General features: G+C 40.9%; 1 protein-coding gene across 1 annotated transcript in view; it reads left to right on the top strand.

The window, feature by feature from the left end:
• Positions 1–26,326, top strand: part of POC1A (POC1 centriolar protein A) — a 1,972,436-nt gene that overhangs the window by 724,321 nt on the left and 1,221,789 nt on the right. The gene's annotated exons all lie outside the window — the stretch shown is intronic.

The following is a 26,326-nucleotide window of genomic DNA, read 5'->3' as shown; positions in this document are numbered from 1 at the left end:
GTGTTTCCATTGAGATTAGTTTGTGGTCGGATCTAACCAGGGAGGAGTTGACTATTGGTGTAGAGCAATGGTCACCCATGTTAGTAATGACCAGGTCAAGGATGTTGCTGCCTCTAGTGGGGGTAAGAATGACCTGGTGAATTCTAGGAAACGTTGGGCAAGTGTATTGGTACATGAGTAATTTTCCCAGTTAATGGAGGGGTAGTTGAAGTCGCCCAGTATGAATGTGTTAGGTTGGACCCTAATATTCTCCAGGGTGCTTAGGAACATGGAGTGAGTGTCTTGGGACATGGTTGGGGACCTATAACAGGCTGCATCTTGAATCGCTGTCTTACCCAGTGTTAACTGCACCTAAAGTATCTCTGATGGCATTATGTTGGGCTACCACTCTGGAGGTGTGCACATCCTTTATGAATATGGAAACACCACCACCTTTGGAGCTTCAGTCCAAGTTCTGGGGCCGAAATATTTGAAATGAGTTATAGCCTGTTAGTGCAGGGGTGTTTTCTGCTGCCTTGAACCAGGTCTCTCTTACAGCACAAATGTCGATGTTCTCCATTTTAAAGAGGGTTTTGAGTGAGTGCATTTTGAGATTGAGACATCTAGCATTGAGCAGCCTAACCCTCAGATTGCATTTGTTTGTAGCTGTTACGGTGGTAATTTGGTCTTTGGAACACCGCCTAAAAAAGGCACTATAGGGGTGGCAAGAGGCTTGGCCAGTATCCGGAAGCCCACCGGTGACAGATGCAGGCCATCTCTGGCAAAGCATTGAGGTCTGTCAGTCATGTCATCCCAGGCAGACAGATATGGGATCCCCTTAGAATGACACCAGAAACTTAGCCAGTTGTTGAAATCAGTCATTTACTGCTTGTACTGTGGTATCATTCTGGGTGATGGTAGGATGCTGGTCTGGGCTAGGGTTGTACCCGCCTGGGCTACATGATCCGAGAGCTCCTCCATGTCTCTTTTCATGTAGTCCAGTGAGGTACATCTCAGGTCATTCACACCCACATGTACAATGACAGAGTCATATTTGTACCTATTGAGGGACCTGAGTGCGTGCGTTATATGGCGGATCCTGGCACCTGACAGGCAGTTGACTGTTACTTTCTCCTTATTCAACTTAGTGAGTGGGACATCATTGTGCCTCACTATCGAGTCACCCATGACTAGTGTGCTGGGCATGCTGTTTTGCCTTAGGGGTTTTGGTTGAATGGCACACTGTTTATGAGAGTTAAGTGTCTCGTGATTAGTGTTGTGTTGTGGTGGTTGCGTGCGTTTCTGCCTTGGAGAGGTCTCTGCTGTTTGGGTAGATTTTTATTGAGAGCCTCTGTGAAGGTGGGTGTGTGGTTTGTGTTTTTATGTGAAGGCAGTGCTGGTGTGTGTTCTGGAGGGCTATGTGTTCCATGTGGGTTGGTGCAAGTGTTGACCTTCTCCTCTTGACTAGCTATTCTGGTCTTGGCTGGAGAGTGCGTGGCTTCCAGTTTGGATATATAAGTGCATCTCTCGCAAGTCTGAGTGTTGGGAGGTAAGAGGAGAGTGTTGCCAGTGTACATGAGGCAGTTGCTACATTGCCTCAAGATGCCCAAGTTCACCAGGTTAACAGGAGAAAGCACAGGGAACTGACCTTTAGACATGCCTGGAGGGGTGGGCATTAATAATAAGTACTGGAGCTGTTTTCTTTTAGAACATTTAGTGCTGGTAATTGCTACAAGAAGTCTGGTATGGTAAAGTGCTAGACTAATAAGCTAGTAAAAGTGCAGGAGAGGAGAAAACTAACAGATCTAATGGAAAAATTGAAGAGCAGACTTTGGCACCTCTTAGGAGCTTACAAACAGTCCTGGATACAGCAAATCTGTATCTGAACTAGACTAGTTACAGGAAAGGTGGGAAAAGTGCCAACACGGGCTTTTAGACCAGAAAGTTGAAGGAGATGGAAAAATCTGCCAAAACGGCCAATAAACTACAATTTCTGGGCCAGAAACTGCTCCTCTTGTGGTAGATAGGCTACCTAGTGCTTACCACTTCCACTGACAAGCTAGAAGGCTTCCGTCCGACACAGAGAGGCTTGGGGGGGCTCAGAAGCTTACAAACAGTCTTGGATACAGCAAATCTGTATCTGGACTAGACTAGTTATAGGAAAGGTGGGAAACGCAAATGCGGGCTTTTAAACCAGAAAGTTGAAGGAGTTGGAAAAAAGTGCTCAAACAGCCAGTAAACTACCATTTCTGGGCCAGAAACCACTCTTGTGGTACATAGGCTACCTAGTGCTTACCACTCCCACTGATGAGCTAGAAGGCTTCCCTCCAACACTGAAAGGCTTGGGGAGCTCAGAAGCTTACAAACAGTCCTGGATACAGCAAATCTGTAACTGGACTAGACTAGTTACAGGAAAGGCAGGAAACAAACTTAGAATTATTTTTGATTTTTTGTTTTTCCTAGTAGGCATGCGGGTGTTTACTGGTGCAAATATAGTAGTGGTTAAACTAAAAAAACTGTTGTGAATGACAGATAATGATTCTGAGAAAATGAAACAGCTTAGCTCCCCAAAGATTAATAAAACCGCAAGTCCTGTCAAAATGGAAGATGAATGGGAAGAACAGAATGCATGATGGGTATGACAAGCAGGTAAAGTGAGAAGAGCAATGGGAAAATGCTAACCATTTACTATTTCAGGAAGTTTACTAGCTAGAGGGCTGAGTACAGCATAATCTGTGCTTTTTAAGTTATCTCTTTATCTAATTTCCAAACAACTTTTCTGAATACTTTGACAGCCTGTATAAGACAGGGTGTGTGTTGATTGTTGAACTAGTACTATCACTACTGTGTGGATCGAGTCAAAGACAGGTCACTGAATTCAACAAAGGAAGTTTTATTCTAACAGAGCACTTTTGATGCCTAACAACAAGGATTCCATGGAGTGGAACTCTCGCTGTATGGTGTAATGCGTAGTGGTGGTACCATTTTGGAGGGGCAGTATAGAATGAACAGCAACTAGTGTACCAAGGGGTATGATATTAATATTAATATGAATATCAATATCAGTATTATTGATTCACCACAGCCAGCGCTAATAAGGTTTGTCAAAGCTGATCTTACGGCCTTATTATTTGCTTGTCTAACTTGGCTACCAGTAAGCTCTGACTGTATGGCTTGGGCATGTTTAATTAAAGTTGGTATCATAACCTAGTACCCATATTCATACTTGATTCTAATTGTTGAATTACAAAACTACACTATGAAAAGATTTGCACAGCTCAGTAAAGGAAAGCATAAGCCGACTGTCAATCTTCAAAACTCCCAAAGGAGGGTAGTCTTTGGTGGTAGTAATGTTCTGAAGGGCTGCCTGCCCAAGATTGTCTTTTAGTCAGCTTAGCAAAAGCTACCTGACAGTTTGGGTGCATGGAAGGTGCCTTGACGCTTTGGAAGCTGACCGGCTCTTCTATCCTCGGCAGGATAAAAGCCACTGCAGCAATGATCAATGTGATTAACATCTGTTTTTACTTGCACATAACATGGAATGTTTAGTAATACCAAAGACACATGTGCTAACATTGAAACCACTAATTACATGCAGTGCATTTACAGAGAAGATTCAGAAAAATCAGATCAGTAATTTTGAGGCAGAAATAAGTTCAGCTACATTGGACATTGTTGCTTGCCTAATTAAACATTGTATCTAAAGCATCTTTACATGTAGGCAGTGCCTCTCAAAGGCAAAAACAGTAATACACATGGTCCAATTACTGTACAATAGCAGTGTGGTTTCTGATTTGCCAGTTATTGTTAGTATATTCGATATACTTTCCTAACGTCTGAGTGTCTGCTGAAACTTCAGAGTACCATGTATATGGCACGCAGATGCAACTTGCCCAAGTAAACCTGAGATGGTGAAACAGTCCTTAGCAAGAGCAAATTGGACATTTCACACTTAGTATAGACTTAAATCAAGAGTGAATTGGACATTTTACACTGTCACTTCAGCAGGCCTCTACTTCAGACCAGCAGGAAATGCAACACAATGCAATACCTTTTTCATCCGCCTACCTGTTCTGTATTTACAATGCTGGTAATTTTGTAGTTAATATTTACAGTTTGTTCACTTATCTGTGTTTTTATGTATATATTATACATGCAGCTGTCGCTGTCTTATTTGGCGCTCAGTGCCACTAGTCCAGTCTGGTGCTCCTTGACACTACTTTGTAGTGGATCCTGCTGCTCAATGCTGTCGCACTACATGACAGTAACAAGTCTTTTTCCTGTCTGGATCTCCTCCTTTCCCCAATGAGGAGCATTGGGATCCTGCTGCTCAATGCTCTCGCACTATATGACAGTAACAAGTCTCTTTTTCCTGTCTGGATCTCCTCCTTTCTCCAAGGAGGAGCATCGGGATCCTGCTGCTCAATGCTCTCGCACTACATGACAGTAAGAAAACAAAACAGAAAACCTAATTTCCGTGATTGAGCACTCCTCCAGCTCCTAATGCCCTCATGCTGTACTGTCATGCTATACCAGTTATGTGGCAGAGAATTTGAGAGGGGTCGGCCTTGTACCTGGGGCTGTTGCCCCTTCTTCCTACACTAGTGATCATACCTATTTTATTGTTTAAATGTTTATATTCCTTGTTTTGTGCTTGCGCGGAAGCACTTAAAGATGAAGTTGTCCACTGTCTTCTTGCCCCAGCTTGGCAGACTCGCATTAATTTTCCGTCCTTGTGATATCTAAGTTGTCTTTGGGGTAGGTATTTCATCTCTCAGACATCATAACCTATAGGAGTAAGTTACTTTATCATCACTCCCGCACATGTAATGTTTAGGTGTGAGTACACTATTATTTTTTACTCTTTTATCGCATACAGTAACCCCCAATTTCTAGCTCACTTATATCATCCATCCTCCTCAAGAACAGTTCCTTTCACCTTCCATGTTTATAAAAACATATTGATGTTCTTCGTGTTTCACTGTTGCAGTCATCACCTGTGGGTTATCCCTGCTGTGGTAGCCCTCGGCTGGCCCAAATACCACAGTCAGTGTTTTTCTGCATCGGCTGCTGTCGCTTGCTGGCTGACGTCAGGACATCAGTGCTATAAAGGAAGGCAGCCGACATCATTACATCAGCCTTTCTTGCCGTGGAGCCCATAGCACAAGCAGTTTGCAAGTGTGCCGATCGGTTGTTACCAGAGTTCAAATTACAGCTGAAAACATCTAAAGCTAAGTACTCCGTTGGGGATCCTTTTTTCTTGCACTAACCAATGTCTGAAAAAGTTAACAGTTGTCTTGCCTGCAGAAAGCAAATACCACACCGAGACTTCCAGTCATATTATTTCACTTGTTTAGGCCCAGACCACGACATCCCCCGTTGCCAGTTCTATGTCCTCTTTAACGTGAGAACCATTCGTAGTAGAGCTCTTTTTGTTGCCAGGTATTTTCGTCTTCCATCTTCACATTTCATTATGGCTTCAGTCAGCCAACAATCTGTAGACATTCCGAAAAAATGTAAGGATAAAGATAGAGATAGACCACATAAGGCTAAGCCTTCTGACAACTCTACCTCTAAGCAGGTCATCAGTTCTCCGGAATTCAGTGAGGTGCATTTGCAGCCCCTGATGCCTGATTTGATACCTTCGCAGGCCTCTACTGAGACCCTTTTGGAGTACAGTATGCCGCAGAAATCTTTAGTCTTCCGAGCCTTTGGTTATCTCTGCCTTGGTTGGGTCTGGAACCACAACGCAGGCACCGGCTTCTGAGGAGGTTTTTCACAGTACCGAATCTAGACAAAAAACTACGTCCTCTCCCCCAACTACCGTTCTCTCAGACAGATGGATTCTCTTAGGCCTAGAGGCAAGGCCACTCCAATGAAAATTACATTTAGCCACCATTTTACATCTGCTCCACCACCCCAAGCTCTAATGCTTAAAATGGTGGAGGATCTCATCACCTTTATCAGGGGGTACTCAGGCCGCACCTTCTAAAAGGAAAAGAGGCCTTTCCCCTGAAATACTGACAGAACAGGATTCTGAGGAGGCTGATTATTCAGATTTTGAAGAGGAACAACAACCTCTTACTGCTTATGAGGATTTAGATGCTGAGGAATCTATCCCTTCTGCCTGCCCACCAGAAGATCTTTCCTTTGGGGAAACCATTCACATCCTCAGGGAACATTTCCACTGGGTATCTCAGGACTTCCCTCAGTCTAAGAAAAGACTAAGAGAGTTTCAAGACTTGCTCCAGCACAGACCCTTGGTCAAACCTTCTATCTTAGAGGTGGTTGATGTCTTCCAGGAATGCAGCTTAACTCCTGGCACCCTCCCACCTGTTCCCAGAAAACCTGACATATTACAGAGTATCGGATTCTCTCAAATACCTGTAGAGAAATCCTGCTGCGGACCCAGAGGTCATTACGTAGGGACCAAAAGGAGCTAAGGCTAGTTCTGCAAAGAATCCTACTCCTTCTGACAAGGACTCCAGAGTTCTGGACAGATGAGGTAAAAAAGTATACACCTTTGCAACCTTAGCTATCAGCGCACTCAACTGTCAATTCCACATGTTAAAATATCAATAACACACTTTGGAACTATTAAAACAAAAGATTTCAACCTTTCCTAACTGTGCCAATTCGAAAGAGTTACCAGATTTACTGCATTCCACTTGTCAAGTGGCTAAACACTCATTACACTGTGGATATGATGCCCTAGAAGCCTCAAGCAGGGCAGCAGTGTCAGGATCTGTCATTTGGAGGCATGCATGGTTGAAGGAACAGACTCTCCCTGATCATGTCAAATCTAAATTACTTGATGCACCCTTGGATAAGGACAGCTTGTTTGGAGTAAAAGCAGAAGAGGTGCTTAAAAAAGATGGAAGACAAAGCAAAATCTATGCAAACAGCCAAAAGATTTCTTTCAGGTAGAACCTCCTAGGTTCAGCAGGAATTTTCCCTCAAAACACTGGTCCTTTCCTGCACCTAGCAGACAGGGGCAAGGTAAGTCCCGCAGGGACAGACCACCCAGACTCCTACCCCAGGGACAGCAGAGAACCAAACAGTGGACCACTTCCACTCCAAAGGCAGGGAGTTCTAAGCCAATCCTCTATGGCAAAACCTCTCAGTGACTCCCTGTCTGCCCTTTGCCCTCTTTTCACTCACCAAAAACTAGGAGGAAGGCTCTCCCTCTGCAAAGAGAATTGGCTTTCTGTAACAAAGGACCAATGGGGCTTAAAGATCATTTCTCAGGGATACAAATTCTCCTTCAACGAACTCCCAATTCCAAGAGGATACCCAGACTTACCTCCAAATCAGTGGGCAGAGACATTGAAACATGTCCAAACTCTCATATCCCAAGGGGCAGTAGGACCTGTCCTGTCAGATCAAACAGGCAAAGCCTTTTATTACAGACTATTCCTTGTTACCAGAAAAGAGGGCACTTGGTGTCTCATCCTGGATCTAGCCATTTTGAACACCTTCCTGGTGGTCCCCAAATTCAAAATGCTAACTTTGTAGGAGCTGCTGCCTATGCTGACTAAAAATGCTTGGTTAGTTACCTTAGATCTAAAAGATGCCTACCTCCACATCCCCATAAGAGAATCCTGCAGGAAATTCCTTCACTTCAGAGCAGGCTCACAACACTTTCAGTTCTCTGCGCTACCCTTTGGCTTATCTACTGCTTCTAGCGTATGCACCAAATGGCATAGCCTTTTGCAGACAGAAAAGTATACAAATTTTCCCTTATCTGGATGACTACTTCATTCAGACAAATTGCAAAGAAAAGCTCCTCAAGGACCTCCTCTTTGCCAAAACCCTCCTAACCTCCTTAGGGTACACCATCAATGAGAAGAAATCAAGGCAAACACCCTCCAGGAAGATCATTTTCTTGGGGGCACTGCTGGACACACCATCCCAAATGACCTTCCTATCCTCAAGAAAAACAGAGCTTCCTGCCTCTCTCTTTTACCCAACTGGCTTCCAGAATTTACCTCACTGCAAGGAAGTTCCTGCAAGCCATGGGGTACATGGCATCTTGCATCCTTCTAATTCCTCTGGCCAGGCTTCACATGAGAAAATTTCAGTGGTACCTAAAGAACTTTTATTGTCAGCACTCTCAACCTCTAGAGACCTCCCTACGTCTGATCCCCTGTATAAAGGCTGAGTTTCTCTGGTGGGCAGGGGCCTGTGCCCAGAACAAGGGTCTTCCCTTCACCATCCACCCAACCAGGCAGACCATTACCTTCGACGTCGCAGACAGGGATTGGGATGCTCACCTAGAAGGCAGGTGCACCCAAGGTCTTTTGGGTGCCCAGCACCTTCCCTTACACATTAATCAGAAGGAAATGATGGCAGTACAAAAGGCTCTGACATCCTTCAAACCCCATCTCAAGACAGGGGTTCTCCTTATCAAAAGAGACACCACCACAGTAATGTACATCAAAAAACAGGGAGGGACCCAATCTTACCCTCTGTGCAGCCTAGCCATGAACCTCTGGCTGGCAGCCTCTTCCATGGGACTACACCTGATAGCACAGTACCTACCAGGGATCAATAACACCCTGGCAGACCATTTAAGCAGAAACTTACTGGACCCTACGAATGGCAGCTCCACAGAACAATATTTTTACAAATCACTCAGGCGAGGGGACTCCGGAGGTAGATCTCTTTGTTTCGCATCCCAGCCATCAACTGAAAAAATTCTGTACCAGGGAGTATCACCACCTAGCGTGGAAGGTGGATGCCTTGACCTTCCCCTGGAACACCCTCTTTGTGTACGCATTCCCTCCTCTGCCTCTTATTTCCAAGGTACTGATCAAAATAAGGGAGGGAGAGACCAAAGGTCATCCTCATTGGTCCAGATTGGCCTCAACAACATTGGTACCCCTTACTGCGCAGTCTGAAATCACAGCCTCCCAGGCAGCTTCCCCAGATCTCAGACCTCTTGACCCAGGTGGGGGGGAAATGCTGCACGCAGACTTGCAGACTCTTAAATGTTCAGCATAGCTAATACTCTAAAGGCAAACAATGTACATGTGTAAATTTGTTGTAAAATATACATTGACACAGTAATCTGTATGTAATGTACACGTTTAAGTATATAGTACTATATGTAGTGGTGTAGTAATCTGTACATAATGTACACATGCAAATATGTAGTACTACATGCAGTGGTGTAGTAATATGTAGTACTATGTATAGTGCTGTAGTAATCTGTGTATAATGTACATGTGTGAATATGTAGTACTGTATACAGTGGTACAGTAATGTAAATCTCTAAATTATGTACAGATTACTGTATGTAATGTATATGTGTAAATATGTAGTACCATATGTAGTGGTGCAGTAATCTGTATGTAATGTATATGTGTAAATATGTAGTACCATATGTAGTGGTGCAGTAATCTGTATGTAATGTATATGTGTAAATATGTAGTACCATATGTAGTGGTGCAGTAATCTGTACATAACATATATGTGTAAATATGTAGTACTGTATGCAGTGGTGCAGTAATCTGTACGTAATGTATATGTGTAAATATGTAATACCCTATGTAGTGGTGCAGTAATCTGTATGTAATGTATATGTGTAAATATATAGTACTCAATATAATCTGTAAATGTATATGCGTAGTATGGTGCAGTAATTTGTACATAAGGTACACATATAAATATGTACTGTATGTAGTGATACAGTAATCTATACATAATGTTTATGTGTAAATATGTAGTAGTGTATACAGTGGCACAATAATCTATATGTAATTTACATGTGTATATAGTACTGTATGCAACCGTGTATTAATCTGTGCATAATGTACATGTGTAAATGCACAGTACTGTATGTAGTGGTGCAATAAAATGTACATACTGTGTATGTGTAAATATGTAGTTCTACATGTGTAAATATGCAGTACTGTATGTGGTGATATAGTAAATATGTATGTAATGCATCTGTGTAAATATGTAGATGTTCATCGTGTTTCACTGTTGCAGTCATTACAATTGGGTTATCCTGCTGGCGGGCTACCCGCAGTCGGCCTGATTTCCAAAGTCTAGGTCCAGCATCGGTTGCTGTCACCTCCTCCCTGACGTTAGTGCGCCAGGGGTATAAAAGATGCAGCTGACGCCATTTTCTTCCGTCTTTCTTGCTGCGCGGTGCCCAAAGCAAAAGCAGTTCGCAAGTGCCGGTCGGCCGACTCCTAAGATTTTCAAATTCGAATTTCAGATCTGAAGTCTTCATTAAAGCTAAGTACCCCGTTGGGGAAACTTTTTTCTTGCTCCAGACCAATGTCAGAAAAAGTTAATAATTGTATTTCTTGTGGGAAGCAAATACCTCATAAAGATTTTCATTCTTACTGTATTCCTTGCCTAGGCCCTGACCACGACGTTGCTAGTTGTTGGTTTTGTGCTAGATTCAACCAACGCACTATTAAGCGTCGGTACAATTTTGGATTTCATTATTTTGGCAGAAGATTTAACTATATAATGCCATCGGAGCAACCAACTACCGGAGTTTATAAAAAGCACAAAGAAAAGGACAGGCACCCGAGGTCCAAAACCAATGAAGAGGCTTCCGCTAGGCCTATCGCCGGTTTGCCTGTTCTCAGTGAGGCGCTTTCGCAGCCCCTGACGCCCACTACCTCAGAGCCACAGGCCGCTTCCAACTCCCACATGGAGCCCACTAGGCCACTGGAAACTCAAGGTATTGGACACTCGGAAACTATTCCATCAGATGGGTCCGGAGCCGCTGAGCAGGCATTGGCTTCTGAGGGTGTTTTCAGGCCTACACAGTTACATGTTAAACCATCTTCAAAGGCAAAGACTAAAGCAGCTCTAAAGACAAAGAAACAAGTACAGCATTCTCCTGGACAGGCCTCCATGCCTAAAAAACAGATGCTTAAAATGGCCAAAGACCTAATTACTTTGATCAGGGGTTCCCACCCCCCCCCCCCGATAAGAGGCTTAGGCAAGAGATAGAATATGCATCTTCAGATCAGGTTTTCATTTCCTCTGATTCCTCTTCTGACCAGGAATATTGTCTTTCTCCCTATGAGGATTCTGATGCTGAAGAATCTATTCCTTCGGCCTCTCCGCCTGAGGATTATTCTTTTGGGGAAACCCTGCATACTATGAGGGAGCATTTCCACTGGGAGAGCCAAGATTACTCAGAATCCAAGAAAAGGTTCAGAGACTTCCTTTTATTACACCAGCACAGACCCCTTGCTATTCCTCCTGTTTTAGACATTGTAGATGTATTTTCAGAGTCCGGACGGTCTCCTGACTCTTTGCCACCAGCTCCTGTTAAGCCAGACAGATACTACAGGGTTCCTGATTCACATAAATTTCTTTATAAAAACCCTGCTGCAGACCCAGAAACAATCTCTCAGGGTCCCAAAGGGGTCAAGGCATCCACTACAAAAAACCCTATACCTTCTGATAGGGATTCAAGGGCCCTGGGCAGATGGGGGAAAAAGATTTATACTTCTGCTACCTTGGCTGTAAAAGCTTTAAATTGTCAATTTCATATGCTTAAATATCAGCAATATCTAATGTCACTGCTTAAACAAAAAATGTTGACAAATTCAGAATGTGCAGAAAACAAAGAAATGCAGGATTTATTGCATGCAGCTGTACAAGTAGGAAAGCATACTTTGCAATGTGGTTTTGATTCTCTGGAGGCCTCCTGCAGGGCCGCTGTTACAGGTTCTGTCATTAGGAGACATGCTTGGTTAAAAGAACAGAATCTGCCCGATCATGTCAAAGCAAAATTATTAGATGCTCCATTGCAACATGATACCTTGTTTGGTGTTAAAGCAGAAGAGGTTTTGAAGAAAATGGAGGACAAAGCTAAATATATGCAAACAGTCAAGGATTTCTTACAGGTACAGCCTCCCAGATTTAGAACTGGCCTGCAAAGAATTGGTCCTTTCCAGTGTCAGACAGGCCACAAAGAGGTAGATACAGATGGCCCAGAGGCAGATCACAGCCCCAAGGCTCATACAGACCTAAACAATGGGGTGCTTCAACTTCCAAAAGCGGAGAAGAAAAATCACAGCCATACAGGAAACAGTCTCAATGACTTCCCCTGCCAGCACTAAGCACTTATCTTCTGACAGCTCCTTTGCACTTTTTGCTCAAAATTGGCATATGATCACTCAGGACAAATGGGTCTTAAATATCATATGCCAGGGCTACAGGTTCCATTTTCACACCCTGCCAAGGCCAGACGGTATACCAGACCTGCCAAGCAATCAATGGCAGAGGCACAAAAACAAGTTTCATCCCTCATGGACATGAGGGGGCCATTCAGCAAGTACCACAGCAAGAGCAGGGACAAGGATTTTACTCAAGGCTATTCTTGGTACCCAGAAAGGACAAAACCTGGAGACCAGTACTGGACCTGTCTATCCTGAACACATTCCTGGACATTCCAAAATTCAAAATGTTAACTCTGTAGCAGCTTCTGCCCATGCTGGGCAAGAAGGCTTGGTTTGTGACTTTAGCCCTAAAAGAGGCATACCTGCTTGTCCCAATCAGACAATCATGCAGAAGATACCTCAGATTTATAGCTGGCTCAATGCACTACCAATTCTCTGCACTGCCCTTTGGCTTATCTACTGTGCCCAGGGTCTTCATAAAGTGCCTGGCACCAGTGATTGCTTTATGCAGACGAATAGGAATACAAATATATCCTTACTTGGACGACTGCCTTATTCAAGCAGAGAACAAGGACAGTCTACTACAGCATCTGGCGTTTGTAAAAACAGTACTAGCAGGACTAGGGTACACAGTAAACGAAAAGAAATCAAAACTCGTACCCTCTCAAGAGATAATATTCCTAGGTGCAAGCTTAAATACAACTGCCCAGATGGCTTATCTCACGCCAAACACAGACAACTGACTACTTATTTCAAAATGTTGGCAACAAAGACCCAGTTATCTGCAAGAAAAATTCTGCAGGCTTTGGGCTTCATGGCATCCTGCATTCTGCTAATTCCATATGCAAGACTGCATATGAGGAAACTTCAGTGGTATCTAAAAATGTTTGGACTCAACATTGCCACAGCCTGGAAACAATAATTACCCTCATTTCCTGCCTGCAACAGGAGTTTTGATGGTGGGTAAAAAGCCTGTCACCACAACACGGGACAGCCATTCTTACCCACAGCCAGGCAGACATTTACAACAGATGCATCAGATTCTGCCTGGGGGGCCCATATGGCAGGAAGATGTATTCAGGGCACATGGTCCGCAAGTCAAATGCATCTACATATCAATCAAAAAGAGATGCTAGCACTTCAAAATGCCCTGACAGCCTTCAAGGATCTACTTCATCCAGGAGAACTACTGATAAAGACGGACAATACCACAGTCATGTGGTACATAAACAAGCAAGGGGGCACACATTCCTACCCCCTCTGCAGACTAGCCATGAACTTGTGGAACACAGTATTGACTTACCACGTCCATCTGCAAGCACAATTCCTGCCAGGAAGGATAAATGCTCTGGCATACAAACTAAGCAGAAACCTAATGGATCCCCACGAGTGAAAATTGGATCTACAAGTCTTCAGCATGATAACAAGGAACTGGGGATGCCCGGACATAGACCTATTTGCCTCTCCTCACAATTGCCAACTACAAAGATTCTGCACAAGGACCTATCACAAGCAAGCATGGAAAGTGGATGCTCTTTCAGCTGGAAAAACCTAACAGTATATGCCTTTCCTCCTCTGCCTCTCCTCCCCAAGGTACTCCTCAAGGTCAGCCAAGAGAAGCCAAAAATGATTCTGATTGCCCCAGACTGGTCCTGCCAGCACTGGTACCCAATCCTAAAGAGCTTGTCCCAATGCCCAGCTTGGACACTACCTCAAATTCCTCACTTATTGACTCAACAAGACAGTCAGATACTGCACAGCCAATTCAGGACCCTAAACCTGGCAGCATGGTGGATAATGTAGCCATTCAAAACACACCTCTTTCTAAAGCAGTTATGGATGTTATTTTGGAGGCCAGGAGGCCTAGCACCAGAAAATCTTATGCAGAAAAATGGAAGAGATTCTGTGCTTGGAACCAGGCACAAGGTATTGACTCGGTTGTTCCAAATATTCCTCAGATTTTGCAATACTTAACTGAGATGCTGGATAAAGGCCTTTCCTTTTCATCCATTAAAATTCATGCCTCTGCCATTTCAGCTCATTACAATACAGAACCATCTATTTTTTCTCATCCATTACAAAGGCAGTACCTCAGAAGGGCCAAAAACATAAGATCCCCAAGGAGAGCACCAATACCTACATGGGACCTCAACTATGTCTTGGAAAAACTTACACTGCCTCCCTTTGAGCCAGCCTCTGCAGCTGATATAAAATTCTTATCCTGGAAAACAGCTGTGCTCCTAGCAATAACCTCCACTAGACGAGTCTCAGAGTTACAGGCACTCTTGGCTGTGGAACCTTTTATCATTTTCCATCCTGACAGGGTTTCTCTGAGGACAAACCCTACATTTATGCCTAAGGTAGTGACCAGTGTGGCCCTTAACCAAACAATTCACTTGCCAACTTTTTACCCAAACCCACAGAATAAGGGTGAGAGACTTTTGCATTCTTTGGACATTCACAGACAGCTACGCTTCTACTTGGACAGAACCAAAGCTTTCAGAAAGACTGAACAACTTCTAGTAGCATATGCTGCAGGATCACAAGGAAAGCCTATCTCAAAGCAGACTATTTCAAAGTGGATAGGCCACTGCATTCGTTTCTGCTATTCACAGTATGGCAAATCAGTGCCTAAGGGCATTAGACCATCTTCCACCAGAGCAGCAGCCACTTCAGCAGCCTACCTCAGAGGAATACCAACCAAAGGCATCTTAGAGGCTGCAACTTGGAGTTCAGTGCATACTTTTACAAAGCACTATCACTTACCTCTCTATTCTAAATCCAGGGCAGGCTTTGCCACTGCAGTTCTGCAGGGCCTGATAGCCTCTCCTAATCCTATTTAGCACGAGCCTCCCAACCATAGCTTTGGGATTCAACCCAATTGTAATGACTGCAACAGTGAAACACGATGAACATAGTACAGTTGTGTATCTACTATAAATGTAGATGTTCGAGTGTGTTCACTGTTGCAGTCCAGGTTACCCTCCCTCCATCCCCCTTTTCCTTGCTGGGACTTATCTGTACTTCTCTATTCTATACAACCTACGTGGTGTATTTGCTTGTAGATGAAGGAAAAGTTGTTTTTTTGGTTATGCATGCTTTTTGGCATTAGTGAGCCTACCATTTTAGGGGCACCTGACATCTTGGGCAAGAAAAACTGAAGAAAATGGCGTCGGCTGCATCTTTTATACCCCTGGCGCACTGACGTCAGGGAGGAGGCGACAGCAACCGACGCCGGACCTAGACTTTGGAACTCAGGCCGACTGCGGGTAGCCTGCCAGCAGGATAACCCAATTGTAATGACTGCAACAGTGAATACACTCGAACATCTACATTTATGGTAGGTACACAACTGTACATTCTACATGTGTAAATATGCAGTACTGTATGTGGTGGTATAGTAAATATGTATGTAATGCGTCTGTGTAAATATGTAGTACTTAATGCGGCAATCTTTACATATATACATACATACATGCAAATGTTTCAAACACAGGCATTAAAACCCTTCTAGCTTGCCAATATGCCAAAACACTTGTTCCGATAATAAATGTGCAGACTGTTCTTAAAGATATCTAAACTAGTACTTGCTTTAATGTAATTTGGTAGTCTGTTCAAGCATCAGCTACTCTGTCAGAGAACCAATTAGTACAATTCTCATTCCTATAGAATCTTCTATGTAGGTTATCTGACGATTCTCTAGTACTTTTTGATAACCCCAAACATTCCCAATGGTAGTTGTCCCTAAATGCCCTCTATACCTGAATAAGATCTCCTCTTAAATGTCTGTAAGAGACACTGTACGAGTTCAGATATTTTAGTGTCTTATAATAACTTAGATTTTCACATCCATGGATGCCCTTAGTATATTTCCGCTGTACTCTTTCCAGTTTATTCATGCTTGTTTTCTTATAGGGTTTCCATATTGTTATTCTTTACTCAAGTTTGGGTCTAATATAACTAACAAACAATGACTTCATTATGTTTGATGTCCTAGACTTTATAAATCTTTTTATACAACCTATAGTTCTATAACTAACATTAGCAAATCGGCTGATATGATTAGAAAAACTCAGCTAAATCTACCCATATACCCAGGTCCTTAAATGAGTCTACAATTTCAATCACTGTGTGCTGTATTAAATATTCACCTTTCAGTTTGTCTCCCAAATCTCATATGCCTAGTTTTTGATGTATTTATCAACATATTATTCTCCTGTGCCCAAATGGTCAATTTAGCCAAATTATTTTGCAGACATGCCATATCTGTAACACTTTTAATCAGTTTACCCAATTTCAGGTCGTCAGCATATAGACCGTAGAACACCTCAGATGAAAAAGTAAGGTCTGAAAGATTCAATCTAAACAAGTAAGGGCATAAGCCATAGCCCTGTGGGACACCTTAACTGTAACCAAGAATTTCACCTGTCCAGTTGGTGTGTGATACTTGCCATGTCCTATTTGTAAGCCATGCAGCTGTCCATCCTATCAACAGTACATCAATACCTAGTTGTACTAATTTATTGATCAGTGTTTTGTGCATGACCCTGTCAAACGCTGAAGTTAAATCTATATAAATCACATCACAGCACAATTTTTTATTCATAGCTGTTATTACGTTGTTATGGAACATCATGTTACAGGTGGTAATATATCTATTTTCAACATATGCATGCTGATATATGGTTTCAAGTCCCATCCTATCCAGTTCTGACAATAACTTATCCAGTATTACCTTCTCCATTATTTTTCCACAACATGAAAGTAGACTTAAGGGTCTATATGATTCTGGGTTTGTCCTACTCCCCTTTCCCTTAAAGACGGGTTTAATAAGTGCATGTCTCCAGTCTTGAGGAATCTCCTTATATTTATATGACCTAGTGAATAATAGATGTAATGGCAGTGTAAGTTCTTGCTTAAGTGTTCTCTGGTCATTGTTACTTACTCTGTCTCCTCCCTGTGCTTTGTTTGGATCCAGTTTGCACAGTTCTTTTTCAATATAATCTAATTTGATTCCAATATCTGGGGTTACCTGGATGTCACTAGGACAACTTACCACCCCTTTTGTGGAGCCATACTGTTTTGCATAAGATTTTGTAAATATATCTATAATCTGTTATGTCTGAGAATAAATTTTAGAATCTGCACACAGTTTATCAATTTGTGTATCTTTACTTCTTCCACATCTTATGTATCTATAAAAAGGTTTCCTATTATGCTCAATATCTTTATATAAATTTTCTTCAATTTTTTTCTTGATCTTGTCTAACGCTATGCTTAATCTGTTTGTCCAGCTCGTTTATTTCAGTTTTCAAAGTTGTAGTTCGACCGCTCTTCCATTTCTTATATTTTTTTGTCTCTCACCTTAATCAAGTATCTTGTTTTTATGGAAATATACCCCCCTGATGTTGCGTGCCTAGATCCTGATGTTAAACATTTTTTTGACTTTTTGCACTCAATTTCTCTCTCAAAACTTTCCACATTCCATCTGCAGTTTTTCCACTGAACACCTCTTTCCAGTTAGTTTTATATAGTAACTGTTTTGCTTCCCTATAATCTGTAATTAACCTTCTGTGCATTGGCTTAGATTTCAGTTTGGCAGAATTATTTAGCAACAAATTAACCTTTATAACCCCATGATCACTGCACATCAATGGTGGTAAAACTTACAATTGAAATCTTTTAATACTACCTTCCTGAACATCCTTAATTACCATGCCCCCATAAGATTTTCCAGAACCAAAGCACAACCCTCCCCATGGCTACAGAAAACCACTAAGTCAGAAATGAAAAACAGGGATAAAGCCTGGGAGCACTGGCGCAAAACCAAAACCCCCGCAGCTAGACAGAAATTCCTAGAACTACGCAATAGAGTCAAAAAGCTAATAAAACGGGACAAATTCCAATACTACCAGTCTGCCCTAGACTCCTCACAACACAGCCCCAAACAATTCTGGTCCTCCATAAACTCCATCCTCCACCCAGGTAAAGTCAGTACCCTCCTCCTAACATCCCTCACTCCTCAGAAAATATTGCTACCTCATTCAACACACACTTCACCCAAACCATACTATCACTAGCTAAACAACACAACCCCCCCTCCAACCCACACCTTCAACTAGTAATCTCCCCACTGCCTTCTCTTTTTCTCCTGTACCTACCTCCAACATAAAAAAACTCTTAACTAAACTTAAACCCACCAAATTAGCAGCAGACAACCTCCCAAGTGAATACCTACAAATCGCAGCTGATGCTCTGGCCTACCCAGTATCCATCTTGATTAACCGATCTCTGTCAGAAAGTTACGTTCCCACATTGTGGAAAGTCTCACATATAATTCCCCTCCACAAAGGACCCTCTGCAGAACTAACCAATTACCCCCATAGCTATTCTCTCTCCACTCTCCAAAATACTAGAGATGCATACACTCTCAGGTTTCACACTACCTCCTTACTAACAACCTCCTTTCCAGTACTCAGCATGGTTTCCGACCAAACCATAGCACCACCACTGCCTTACTCTCCTTTACAAACACTATCCTTCAGCATAAAAACAATGGCTATCTCTCCTCTGCTACTTTCCTAGACCTATCTAAAGCATTTGACATGGTCCCACACAAACAACTTATCTCTGTCCTCAATAACCTATCTTTCTCACAATCAGTCACCAACTGGTTTCAGAGTTACCTGTCTGACCGCCAACAATCCGTTGTATGGCAGAATGACATATCTCCCCAACTACCTGTCTCCATAGGGGTTCCCCAAGGATCCATCCTTGGACCCCTACTTTTCTCTGTTTACACCAATAATCTAGCCTCTGCCACCAAACATGGCACACTCATCCAATGCGCAGATGACTCTACCATCATCTGCTCAGCCCAGTCCCTACCCAAACTGCAAAAAGTCACACAGGAAGCCTTTTCCTCTGTTGAAACATGTTTATCTGATGCCCAATTAATACTCAACCCAAACAAAACTAAACTACTCATCTTCCAACCCACCAAACATACTCAAAACAACTCTCACTTTAACATCACAGCAAAAGACAACACCACTATATACCCAACTGAACACACCAAATTGCTAGGAGTGGAAATAGACAATAAACAAAAATTTGACATTCACATATCCATGACCATAAAAAAAGTCCACAAAAACTAGGAGCATTATACAGAAATAAACAATTTCTCACCAAAGCAGCAAAGATTTCAATAGCAAATTCCCACCTTATCTCCACCCTACTTTATGCCTCTCCAGTATATACCAACCTAAGGCAATGTGATCTAAACAAGCTAGAGACCTGCTACAACAAAATCGCAAAATGCCACAGGGGCATCCTACCGTAGTCACCACTGTCTCTTACTTGCTGAACTGGGCTGGCTTGAACTCCCTCACCTCCTTCAGTGGTATCAACTCTCACTCGCCCACAAACTAGTAAACCATCCACTAAATGTCCCATCCCTCCAGAATCTACTCCAACCCTATCGCACCACCAGACCACTAAGATCCAGCAACAAAAATCACTTGCAGATCACTAAAGCCAATAACTCTGCTGGTGAAGCACTATTCTCTTAGCGCCATAGCCAAATTATGGAACTCACTCCCTCCCACAATTACCTCCATTGCCATCATGCACCAACTTCAAAACTTTATTAAAAGCGCACCTAAAAACATGCTGGCTATGCCCTTGCAACTCCCACTCTAATATCATCCACCCCATCCAACTACTGCCTTTCTTTCACCTCCACTAACTACCTTGATGATAGCAAGCTCAGATGCTCATAAGCCTAGTACTTATTATACAGCAGGAACTTCTCATTGTTACATTTGTTAATGCCTGTTATGTACTTCACAGATAAAGATTCAAGTTGTCTACTGATGTACTATGTTCTTCATCTGTAAATATGTTGTAAGTAATTTCTCTGTTAAATTGTTAATCACTATGTAATCCAATGTAACTACTGTCTGTTTATTTTACTGTGGAGCTTTTCTCCCCAGGCCTCCGCTGAAAATGGACCCACGTCCAGTCGGACACTCCCGGTCAACAAATTTAAATAAATAAATGTATATGTATAAATATGTAGTACTGTATGAAGTGGTACAGTAATCTGTACATAAGGTACACATGTAAATATGTACTGTGTAGTGGTACAGTATTCCATACATCTATATGTGTAAACATGTAGTACTGTATGAAGTGGTACAGTAATCTGTCCATAAGGTACACATGTAAATAAGTACTGTATGTAGTGGTACAGTAATCCATACATCTATATGTGTAAACATGTAGTACTGTATGAAATGGTACAGTAATCTGTCCATAAGGTACAAGTAAATATGTACTGTATGTAGTGGTACAGTAATCCATACATAATGTATATGTTTAAACATGTATTGTATGAAGTGGTACAGTAATCTGTCTAAGGTACACATGTAAATATGTATTGTATGTAGTGGTACAGTAATCCATACATAATGTATATGTGTAAATATGTAATACTGTATGAAGTGGTACAGTAATCTGTACATAAGGTACACATATAAATATGTACTGTGTAGTGGTACAGTAATCTATGCATAATGTATATGTGGAAACACATATATAGTGGTGCAGTAATCTGTATGTAATGTACAGGTGTATATAGTACTATGTGTAATCGTGTAGTATTCTGTACATAATGTATGTGTAAATATATGGTACTACATGTAGTGGTACGATAATATGTACATAATGTGTATGTATAAATATGTAGTACTGTATGAAGTGGTACAATAATCTGTACATAAGGTACACATATAAATATGTACTGTATGTAGTGGTGCAGTAATCCATACATGTATATGTGTAAACATGTAGTACTGTATGAAGTGGTACAGTAATCTGTACATAAGGTGCACATGTAAATATCTACTGTATGTAGTGGTACAGTAATCCATACATAATGTATATGTGTAAACATGTAGTGCATACATTGGTGTTTTAATCTGTATGTAATGTACATGTATATATAGTACTATATGTAACAGTGTAGTATTCTGTACATAATGTATGTGTAAATATATGATACTGCATGTAGTGGTACAATAGTATGTACATAATGTATATGTGTAAATATGTAGTGTATATAGTGGTGCAGTAATCTGTATGTAATGTACATGTGTATATAGTACTAAATGTAACAGTGCAGTATTTTGCACATAATGTACGTGTAAATATAAGGTGCTACATGTAGTGGTACAATAATATGTACATAATGTATATGTGTAAATATGTAATACTGTATGAAGTGGTACAGTAATTTGGACATAAGGTACACATGTAAATATGTACTGTATGTAGTGGTACAGTAATCCATACATCATGTATGTGCAAATATGTAGTACTGTATGAAGTGGTACAGTAATCTGTACATAATGTATATGTGTAAATATGTAGTACTGTTTGAAGTGGTACAGTAATCTGTCTATAAGGTACACATGTATGTACTGTATGTAGTGGTACAGTATTCTATACATAATGTATATGTGTAAACATGTGTATATAGTGGTGCAGTAATCTGTATGTAATGTACATGTGTATATAGTATTATATGTAACCGTGTAGTATTCTGTACATAATGTATGTGTAAATGTATGGTACTGCATGTAGTGGTGCAATAATATGTATATAATGTATATGTGTAATTATGTAGCACTGTATGAAGTGGTACAGTAATTTGTACTTAATGTATATTTGTAAATATGTAGTGTATATAGTGGTGCAGTAATCTGTATGTAATGTACATGTGTATATACTACTATATGTAACAGTGTAGTATTCTGTACATAATATATGTGTAAGTATATGGCACTGCATGTAGTGGTACAATAATATGCACATAATGTATATGTGTAAATATGTAGTACTGTATGAAGTGGTACAGTAATCTGTACATAATGTATATGTGTTAATATGTAGTACTGTATTTAGTGGTACAATAATATGTACGTAATGTATATGTGTAAATATGTAGTACTGCATGGAGTGGTGCAGTAATCTGTACATAATGTATATGTGTAAATATGTAGTGGTACAGTAATCTGTACATAATGTATATGTGTAAATATGTAGTACTGTATGGAGTGCTACAATAATATGTACATAATGTATATGTGTAAATACGTAGTACTGTATGAAGTGGTACAGTAATCTGTACATGTATATGTGTAAATATGTAGTGGTACAATAATATGTACATAATGTATATGTGTAAATATGTAATACTGTATGAAGTGGTACAGTACTCTGTACATAAGGTACACATGTATGTACTGTATGTAGTGATAAAGTAATCTATACATAATGTGTATGTGTAAATATGTAGTGTATATAGTGGTGCAGTAATCTGTATGTGTATACAGTATTATATGTAACCGTGTAGTATTCAGTACATAATGTATGTATAAATATATGGTACTGCATGTAGTGGTACAATAATATGTACATAATGCATTTGTGTAAATATGTAGTACTGTATAGAGTGGTGCAGTAATCTGTACATAATGTATATGTGTAAATATGTAGTACTGTATGAAGTGGTACAGTAATCTGTACATAATGTATATGTGTAAATATGTAGTACTGTATGGAGTGCTACAATAATATGTACATAATGTATATGTCTAAATATGTAGTAATGTATGAAGTGGTACAGTAATCTGTACATAATGTATATGTGTAAACATGTAGTGTATATAGTGATGCAGTAATCTGTATGTAATGTACATGTGTATATAGTACTATATGTAACAGTGTAGTATTTTGTACATTATGTGTAAATATATGGTACTGCATGTAGTGGTACAATAATATGTACATAATGTATGTGTGTAAATATGTAGTACTGTATGAAGTGGTACAGTAATCTGTACATAATATATATGTGTTAATATGTAGTGTATGTAGTGGTGCAGTAATCTGTATATAATGTACATGTGTATATAGTACTATATGCAACCGTGTAGTATTTTGTACATAATGTGTGTGTAAATATATGGTACTGCATGCAGTGATGCAGTAATCTATCCGTAATGTATATGTGTAAACATGTGTATATAGTGGTGCAGTAATGTACATGTGTGTATAGTATATGTAACAGTGTAGTACTTTGTACATAATGTATGTGTAAATATATGGTACTGTATGTAGTGGTACAATAATATGTACATAATGTATACGTGTAAATATGTAGTACTGTATGAAGTGTTACAGTAATCTGTACATAAGGTACACATATATGTACTGTATGTAGTGGTACAGTAATCCATATATAATGTATGTGTGTAAACATGTAGTGTATATAGTGGTGCAGTAATCTGTATGTAATGTACATGTGTATATAGTACTATATGTAACAGTGTAGTATTCTGTACAGAATATATGTGTAAATATATGGTACTACATGTAGTGGTACAATAATATGTACATGTATATGTGTAAATATGTAGTACTGTATGAAGTGGTACAATAATGTGTACATAATGTATATGTGTAAACATGTAGTGTATATAGTGGTGCAGTAATCTGTAAGTAATGTACATGTTTATGTAATACTATATGTAACAGTGTAGTATTTTGTACATTATGTGTAAATATATGGTACTGCATGTAGTGGTGCAATAATATGTATATAATGTATATGTGTTAATATGTAGTACTACATGTAGTAGTGTAGTAATTTGTTTTATGTAGCCAATTGAGTGCTAATCAACTTTATTATATTTTGTATCTGAAAAGATTCAACTATAACTATCTTTATTTCATTTCAAAATCTTATATATGTTTGATTTGATACTTTCTCTACTTAGACTGAGTTTAGTCCACTGAGATCAGAGCTGTATTGCAGTAAACAAATTCAAATATAATAAAAGAAAATCAAAGAAAAATGAGCTTGTCTCAGATACAGATCAGGTTAAAAAACTGAGACGGTAGACAGTAGTAGCCATCACTGTGTGAACACATGTTTTAATGAGGCCATCTAACCATTGAATTATTTAAGTCGCATCTTGCCTCTATCAGCATTTGCTTGCTTTCATTCCTTGCATTTAATCAGCTAGAGATCTGGGAGTAGATGGTGTAGCATTTCTGACTTCAGTAGGGGTATCTGCTACAGTTGTGCAAGCAACACCCTTCTTCGCAAGAGCGAAGAACTTCTCTGTGACTACTTCTTCCTAGCTTGACCGTGCTGCACACCAGCTAGCTCATGTCCACTGAGCTCAGGAAATCTTCACTACTTTCCTGTGCTTCACGAGGTATTTCCACTCAATCCAAAGCCACCCGGGCAAAGACGAGTTCTCAAACTGTATTATGGCACTTGTTTTTCACGGTTTGAGATTGCTGCTTGTATCTTGCAGTTTTCTGACCATTTACAGTGTATTTTTGTTGTGAATCACCTTTTTTCCTTACTGTTTGGTACTTAATCAGATTTTACTTGTAACCACCTTGTACAGGGGCGATTTTAACCTGGGAATAAGTTGTTTGTTTTTGCATTGCCCTTGAGGGTCCTTTTTTGCTCTGCCTGTACATTAAGATGACTACAGTCATCCAACGTATAACGGAAGGTCTTTGTCTGGTCTGTCTGAGATGGAGGGCCCTCCAGAAGGGGCTCATTGTTTAGTTATTTTATTGGCCAGTGGGCTCAGGAGTTAGATTTTATTTTCATTTCTGCTTCTGTAAATTAGATGTCTTTGTGCAGAGATACAAGTGCCTCAGCATTTAAGTTTACCTATAACAATAATACTAGGACTGTAACCTGCAATTTTGTGATGCAGTGCACAGAGTTAAGCTCAGAGCAGCTAGTTCCATGTCAGATAGCACTAATGCTATATCCTAGCACTATTCAACCCTAGTCACTAACCCTTGAGACCACCCTAGGAGACTTCTGTAAGATCTTGATGTTCTTCGTGTTTCACTGTTGCAGTCATCACATTTGGGTTATCGCTGCCAGGGTAGCCCTCAGTCGGCCTGAATACCGGAGGCATAGTATTTCTGCGATGGTTGCTGTCACTCCAGGACTGATGTCAGGTCGTCAGTAGTATAAAATAAGGCAGCCAACGCCATTACATCAGTCTTTCTTGCCGAGGAGCCCGAAGCAGAAGCAGTTCACACGAGTGCCGGTCAGCCGCTACCTGAGTTTTCGTTTTCCGAATTGAAGTTGAAGTCTACTAAACCTAAATACTCCATTGGAGATTCTTTTTTCTTGCTCTAACCAATGTCAGAAAAAGTTAACAATTGTCTCGCCTGTGGAAAGCAAATACCACACTGAGACTTTCATTCTTACTGTGTCACTTGCTTAGGCCTAGACCATGACTTCCCCTGCTGTCGCTTTTGTGCTTTGTTCAACGCCAGAACTATACGCCGTTAGGCCCTTATTGTAGCTAGATAATTTCACTCTCAGTCCTCGAATTGCAATATGGCTTCTTTAAGCCATTCGACAGCAGATCGTTCGAAAAAATGTAAGGATGAAGACAGAGACAGGCCACACAGGTCCAAACCTACCAATGATGCTTCCATTAAGATAGTTGTCAGTTCTCCAGTTCTCGGTGAGGTGCTTTCACAGCCCCTGATGCCCGCTTCTCTGGATTTGGAGGCCGCTACCAAGACCCTTTTGGAGTCCGGTATGCCGCGAGACTCTTCATGCCGATGTCTCTACCATGGATGGGTCCGGAGCCACTGAGCAGGCACTGGCTTCCGAGGAAGTACTTCACACTACCGATTCTCGACACAGACCGATAACTTCTTTTGTGTCTGCCGTTCTTTCGAAAACTTCAGAGTTTCTAAGGCCCAGGGTACAAACCACACCTAAGAAACCAACAACCCAATCTCAAGCACCTGCTTCCTTGCCTCAGTCTCAAATGCTTAAAATGGCGGAAGACCTTATAATGCTGATCAGGGGAAGCCAAGCTATCCCTTCCAAAAGAAAAAAAGATTTGTCCCCAGTAGTTTTATTTGAACAGGAGGCTGATGACTCTGAGGCATCTGAATATGAAGACATGCAACTCCTTCTCTGCTTATGAGGATTCTGATGCAGAGGAATCCATTCCTTCCGCCTCTTCACCTGAGGACTTTTCCTTTGGGGAAACCCTACATACTTTAAGGGAGCATTTCCATTGGGAATGTCAGGACTACCCTCAGTCTAAAAAGAGACTCAG

Source organism: Protopterus annectens, chromosome 7.part1 (assembly GCF_019279795.1).
Source record: "Protopterus annectens isolate FY-2018-M chromosome 7.part1, PAN1.0, whole genome shotgun sequence".
NCBI classification, from domain to species: domain Eukaryota; kingdom Metazoa; phylum Chordata; order Ceratodontiformes; family Protopteridae; genus Protopterus; species Protopterus annectens.
This window is presented reverse-complemented; position numbering and strand designations above follow the sequence as displayed.